Below are 6,818 nucleotides of genomic sequence, written 5' to 3' on the forward strand. Positions count from 1 at the left end.
AGCACCGCGATTTTGAATTCAAAATGGTCTGCGAGCACAATGGGGTGAGCGAAGGCGCGGCCGTATGGTGTTTCCAGTTCTATTTGACTGGGCAGGCTCACGCTTTGCTCCAGTCAAGGCTACATGGAAGCACCATAGCGGTCGATGCGGAGCAGCGCGAGCTGCTCGAAACCTACGCAGAAGTGGTTAACTTCATACTACTCACGTACTCAACTGACGAAGTTATTTCCGAAGCGGTTGGGGATGTCAAGTCCTTCCGTGAGAGCTCAAATATGACGCAGGAGGTGTACAGAAACCATTTGTGGGACAAGGCGTTGCGTTGCGGAACCTTTTTCTGACAGGCGCTTGAAATCCTTTTTCGTTGAGGGACTTCTGCCAGCGACATGCGCGCAGGTGCGGAATTATCTCGCGACGCATCCGAGCGTGGACTACCACGCGGTGGCACGCTACGCGCAAGCGATAGGCGAGACGCACCGCTCGGCTCGAAGACAGGCGCCCTCTCTCGCGTCGCCTCAAGCACCGTCCGATTCGATGAGAAGATTCACGCGCAACGCGGGGACAAGGCCCGTGCTGTCGGTCGACTCCCTATGTGAACTCCCGACAGCGCTCGGAACCGAACGGAGGAGATACTGGCGGTGACGGACCAGTCGGCGACGCCGAGCTCGCTTAGCTCGCCGCCGACTAGCTACCATCCGTCACCGGCCTCGTCCCCGGCGGGCGCACCGATGGCGCCCGCCCAACAAGGTGACGAGCGCGCATATCCGAACAGAAGGCCAGTACAGAACCAGCGGGTCTGGTTCTTCAACCAAGGATTACCTGGACCCCCGCCGTGTCGGTACTGTCTGGACCTGACCCACCGCCAGGAGCAATGTCCTGTGGTGGCAGATAGCGCGATGCGTTCGAAGCTTTTGCAGGCCTGCGAGGCCAATTATCAAAAGCTTCAAATCCGCCAAGGTCTCCGTCCGGGTTCGCCGTTCGAGCGCCAACCGCCGACCGCTTGGCGAAATTCTCGTGCGCAGGCTTCCATGGGCATCCACGTGGTCGAGCCGAGCGAGACCGTCCGATTGGAAGAAGCCGTGATAATGCTGACGGACGAGGGGCCCGAGGACCTTGCGTTGACGGGGGAAGCCGGGGAGGACGCGTAGAGGCGTCGACGATCCTCCCCGTGCCAAGCCTCAATAAACAAGGCACCCCGTCGACCGCTTCGGTACGCGCGCAGTCGCAAAGCCGGACGGAGCAAGCGGCGATTTGCTTCTTCAAGAAGCAAAATTATAAGGTCACCGCAACGGTCGGACAACGACGCGCGCTCATGCGTGCCTCACGGCGGTTCTAGATTCGGGCGCCGGCCCGAATCTGATCCACCTACGCTGTGTGGCAGAACCGTGGCGCGCTGCCATCCAGTCCGCGCGGAGCCCGCCGCTCATCGACGCTTCGAATAGGTCGATGAAGGCCCTCGGCGAGGTCAATGTAGTGCACTGTTACGCCTCCCTCAATCGCGAGGCATACGCGGGATGCCACCCTCCCGGGTGCGCATCCCACGTGTTCCCCACGTATGATCGTGTACATGTACCACGTGTAATCGTGTAACTACCCACCCAGGCATGGCCGGGTGTAAGCCCTGTCGAAGTACGGACAGTCTGTCACTCCACGTCTAGGCGTGTCGATTCCCACGTGTAGGCGGGTATCAAAACCCTATACAGGGGGAATTGCGTACTGTACAGCGCTGAGGCTGGTACGCCGGTAATTATTGCCGTGTTCTAATTAATTAATTAATAATAATAATTATTATTATTATTACGACGTCGACTAGTATCTAGTCGACGCTCGACCCTAAGTAAAGAAGGCACGAAGCCTTGGGTTCTTTTCCTAAGCTTCTGGAATCTCGGTAGCAGCCTCGCGCCGGTCTAGCACATAACGTGCTGCACCACGCGAGCCCATCTACGACCGCGAATCCCAACCGCTCTACCGCGCGTGCTGCTACCGAGGATACTAACCGCTCTACGGCGCGAGACGTCCCTACCGCTCCGCCCCCTCCGGGCGATCCCCTGCTCTAACCCTCCTTTTTGCTACCTACTGCGCCGATCGCGCCCGGACCCAGTTGCCGGTTATCACCGGGTGGTCTCCCGTACAACCCGCGTTCCGAACACTCGTGCTCTGCCCTGGGGTTATACACCGCGACCCCAGGGCACGACATTTTGGTCTCCCGACCTAGAATTCTGCGGAGTCTCTAACCCCTTTCTCTTTTCTAATTGTTTCTTTTGAGGGTGCTCACCACCGTTCACAGGTGTTTCAAGACATGGTGTCCGGGTCGGAGAGTTCCCGAGAAACCCGTCCCCGAGACGTTCCTGCGCCCGTAGCGGCGTGGATAACTCGGAGCTGCCGTGAGGCGCTCCGAGAAGCCGAAAGGTTTACGCTCACAACGGTGGCGGAGAAACTCGCAGCGCACTCGTCGGCGCTACGAGAGAACCTCAACTCCTTCGTGGAGGAAACCGTCGCCACGCAGGCGGATGTACAATCCGCGCGCGAGCGCGATCGCCTCTCCGCCCTGGAAGGCGTATTGACCAAGGCCTGGCAAGGAGACATCGAGGCCAGGGTCGAGGAGGCGATCCTCCCTCTGAAAACGGAGATCGCTACTGTAACGGAGGAAGTCAAGTCCCTCCGTCAGGAAATATCCGTCCTCAAGACGTACCGCCCCGATCCGGCGCCTGTTACTCAGGACGGATCGGTGGCGCCCACCCCAGCCATTGCTGCTGTTAAGCCTCCGGCCATTGGCGGAGTTACCACAACTCCGCCCTCGGGCGAAGTGCCAGTCACCTCCCGGAGACGGGAGTTACCTCCGTTGGACGAGAACTTACTCTTGTCCAACGTCACGATCCCGGCGTTACAGGCCGCGGGGATACCCGTCCCCTCCGTGGGGACCGGTCCCCAACTATTCGCCGACCCGACGGCGTCAATGGTCCCCGCGAGGGCGTTCCCAGGGGACGCCCCCGCCGGTCAGGACCCCCGTGAGGGTGAATTACCCTCCCGGAATCCCCCGGGAGGAAACCCCGACTCGGGGGGAAGCTCCGACGGCGATGGCGAGGGACGACGAAAAAAGTCCAAGCCAAGCCGGAAGAAACGGGACTCTCGACGTCGGAAGGGGGGCAAGAGTGCCTACCCGCCATCCGAGGGACCCTCCTCGTCGTACTCGAGCTCAGCCTCGTCTTCGCCCTCTGACTCGGAATCGGATTCCGAGTCAGAGTCACTCACGGCCCCGCAGCCGATGTTCGGCCCCAGACAGAAGCACGTCTCCGTCTGGAAGCCGACGAACCACCGCTTTCGGGGCGTATGTAATTACCGAGCGTATCGCCTCGAGGACACGAGGCAGACCGTGGATGACAAGGTCTACGCCTCGACCCGTAAGAGGGTACAGTACCTCCTCGTGGTGATGGGAGATTACAAGTTCAGCGGGGTGGACCCAATCAGAGTCATAAGTTTCCTTGCGCGTTGCAAGGAGAACTTTGATAACTCCAATATGACTGAGGCGATGGCCCTGATGGCTCTCCCCCACCTGTTATCCCCGCCGGCAAAAGAGGCGTATGAGTCCCAGAGAGGGTTACACCGCAAATCCCAAGGGATCGCGAACTGGGCGGCAGCCGTAAACTGGTTGCTGCGCACTTACGCGACCAACCTCGAAATTGAGCACGCCCTCACTGCGCTGAGAGAATTACGCCAAAAACCGGGCGAACTGGAAACCGAGTACGCCACTCGGATGCTGAACGCCCTCGGGAGATGTGGCGACGTACACTCGCCCTACGAGAGGACTACCCTGTTCATCGAGGGTCTCACGCCGGCGATCAAGCCGTTAGTTCTGCAAACCCGCGAGGATCGACCGCGATCCTCGTTCGGGGATACGGTGGCTCACGCGCACTCCCACGGAGAGGCCCTCCGAGCTCGGCAAGCCTCGAGTCGCCGGGTGGAATTTGCTAGGCCCCGCCCTGGTAAGCAGGTCCTTGCCGCTCTTGATAGCGTTCCGTCCTCCACAACCGGTCCCACCGCCAGCTACCAAACGGCGGCGGGTGCCGAGAATTACTTCGCCACGGAAGGGGACAACGCTGGCGGGATTCCTTCCCTGCCAACGGAGGACTCCTCCTTCAACGATGGAGATTCGCTCTTCTACGGCGACCGGCGCAAGCCGTACCAACCCGCTGCGGAGCGTACGGGGAGCCCCCACGGGCCCGCCTTCGGGCGGCCCTCCCGGAACATCCAGAAGGACCTACGGGGACCCCCGTCCCCGCAGATCCTCTGCTTCGCCTGTTACAAGGTCGGGTACCATATAGCCCCTGACTGTGACTTAAAGGTGAAGGATGTCTCCCTCGTACCCCATCAGTACGAGAAGCTGAGTACGGCACAGAAAGGCCGGGTCCCCTCGGAAGCGTACCTCCGCGCCGTTGCTCTCCTCAGTTATGAGGCCAACAGGGTAATTAATCCCGCTACCGCGGCCGACCCGCCGCCGCATTTAGGCACGGGGACGAAGACTGCCCCGCCCCCTGACGGCGTTCGACAACCTCCAAAAAACTAGGAGAACCTCAGCCCGCAGCAGCTGAGGTAAACCCGGGCTCCGCCCCTGATCAGTCGCCCAAGCTGGCGGACGAAGACTCACCTCCAAAGGTGGAGAAGCGGTTCCGAATTCTCGGCCGCAACCATACTGGTACTAGCCAGGATAACCCCTATCCCGAAGGACTCGGTACTCTACGCCGACCATGGCGGAGGAACATCCCAGTGCTCGCCCCGGGTGTTCCGACCTCCGAGACAGTAATGACCCTGTCTCGGAGAAATTACAAGGTCTACGCTGACCTTGGACTAACACCAGCTATATTGCTGAGGCAACTCACCATCCTCGACACGGGAGCGGGATCTAATTTTGTCAGGGCTGACACGTTACCCACAGGATGGGAGTCTCTCCTCATCCCGGGCGAAGTCCCGACAATTGCAGACGCAAATGGACGGCCCTTGCGTACCAGCGGTCAAATACCACTGGTGGTGCGGTTAGGTGACCGCACCATGAAGTGCACATTCATCGTCTGTGAGCGATTGGCCGCCCCCGTTATTCTGGGTTGCGAATTTAACGACCGATTTGTCGAAGCCATCTACCCCCGACGCAAGCTCGTGGAGTTGGACGACGGTACGAAGGTACCCATCGTTCGGAAACCGGCTCGTCGTGCCGCGGACCACCCTCCGCTCCCCTCGGAGCAGGAGTATTCCCCCACAGCAGGGCGTATTTCCCCCAAGCTTAAGGTCGCCCGTGCAGTGGATATCCCCGCCGGTACTCAAACGTGGGTTTACGTCACCAACGGAAGGAGTGGACTCTCGGTCGTAGAGCCGAACCCGCAATTATATGCGAAGCACAGAGTCTCCATCTCCAACGGAGTGGTTCACCTCTCCCCGTTGCAGGAGTTTCGGGTCTTGGTGGCCAACTTCTCAGCGGCCACCAAGAGACTATCGAAGAACCAAGTAGTGGGTTTCGTATCCCCCCATCCCCGCGCGATGATCCGCACGGCGATGCCATTAGACGCAGCTCTTGCTGCGGAATTTCACGAGGGGGGCCCGTCGGTACAGAACGACGACTCCCCTCGGCCAACCTCCTCAACCCCGGAGTCGGACTCCCATCCCAAGGATGTCGTCCCCCTCGACCACCTGCCGCCGCACCAGCGTAGGCAGATTAGCACCATGCTCACGCCATACGCGGGCATGTGGAACGGGACTCTGGGCGAGGTTCGCGGGACAAACCACCGCATTGAGCTCACCCCCGGCGCTAGGCCGTTCCGTTGCCAACCGTATCGGGCAGGACCACGCGCCCGAGAGGCGGAACAAGCCTCGGTTGACGAGATGTTGGCTAACGGGGTGATCACCAGGTCGAAATCCGAATGGGCGTCGCCTGTCGTCCTCATCCCCAAGCAGGATGGAAGCCTCCGTTTTTGTGTCGACTACCGTCGACTAAACGCTCTCACCGTGCGAGACACGTACCCCATTCCTCGCATGGACGAGTGTCTCGACTCCCTCGGGGAGGCTAAGGTGTTCACCACCTTGGATTGTAACTCCGGCTACTGGCAAATTCCAGTAGCCAAGGAGGATAGAGCAAAAACCACGTTTACGTGCCATGCTGGGACGTTTCAGTTCAACCGAATGCCCTTCGGCCTGATGAACGCCCCGGCTACATTTCAAAGAATGTTGGATATTCTCCTCTCCGGCTACCGATGGAAGAGTTGCTCGATTTACTTGGACGACATAATTATTTTCTCCAAGGATCACGACTCCCATCTCAAGGATGTGGAGGTTATACTCCAAGCCCTACAACAGGAGGGTTTATCACTTAAGCTCAAAAAGTGTAAGTTTTTCCAAGACTCGGTAGAGTACTTGGGACATATCATTCGACCGGGGGAACTGCAAGTTCACCCAAAGAATGTCAAAGCGCTCTCCGAAGCGACCACCCCACGGACCCAAACGGAGCTCCGCTCCTTTTTGGGAATGTGTAATGTATTCCGACGATTTGTCGCCCACTTCCCTAACATAGCGGTGCCTCTGACGGCTATGCTCCGCAAGGGAGAACCAGATCTCCTTCCCACCTTTGCGGAGGTCCAAACCACGGCCTTCAACACGATGAAGGAGTGTCTAATATCCCCCCCGGTGTTGAAGCTTCCTCGCCTCAGGTTACCCTACTCGCTCGATACCGATGCGTCAGACGCTCAACTGGGTTGTACCTTGCTACAAACCCATGAGGATGGGCACCGATACCCGGTTGGGTATTGGTCCCGCACGCTATCTACAGCGGAACGCAA

This window comes from Chondrus crispus, genomic scaffold (assembly GCF_000350225.1).
Source record: "Chondrus crispus Stackhouse genomic scaffold, scaffold_42, whole genome shotgun sequence".
Taxonomy (NCBI): Eukaryota; Rhodophyta; class Florideophyceae; order Gigartinales; family Gigartinaceae; genus Chondrus; species Chondrus crispus.